This window comes from Alligator sinensis, unplaced genomic scaffold (assembly GCF_000455745.1).
Source record: "Alligator sinensis unplaced genomic scaffold, ASM45574v1 scaffold150_1, whole genome shotgun sequence".
NCBI lineage: Eukaryota > Metazoa > Chordata > Crocodylia > Alligatoridae > Alligator > Alligator sinensis.
The window spans coordinates 4,550,757-4,551,101 of record NW_005841840.1 but is presented as its reverse complement, the minus strand read 5'-3'; the positions used below and the strand labels follow the sequence as shown (position 1 = coordinate 4,551,101).

Here is a 345-nt window from a genome sequence, read left to right as displayed (position 1 = left end):
AGTGATGGAACAATAACAAAGAAGGAGAAGGGATTGAGACTATAGCTAGTTTTATGAAGGGACTAGTTTGTATCTGATACATATAGGACCTTCAAGACCTTCAATTATGTTCATAAAGTTAAGGAAGAGAGAGGAGAAAACAGGAAGGAGAACAGATCTGTAGAGTGCTGGAGGATACATTGTTACAAATTAGGTCAATCTTGGAATTTCTCACAAAGGCTTAGGAAATGATAGGAGCAGAAGAGGAAATACAGGAGGAAATGAAAGATATGAACATGAGAATAAGAGTGATCAGCACCTTTAGCAATGAGGGCAGAAGAGAAATTAGACTTCTAGTTAGAGGGG

The 345-nt window shown here is 38.0% G+C and overlaps 1 protein-coding gene across 4 annotated transcripts in view; it reads left to right on the top strand.

Moving 5' to 3' along the window:
* The window catches only part of TRPC3 (transient receptor potential cation channel subfamily C member 3), a 53,135-nt gene that overhangs the window by 18,721 nt on the left and 34,069 nt on the right, over positions 1–345 (top strand). The gene's annotated exons all lie outside the window — the stretch shown is intronic.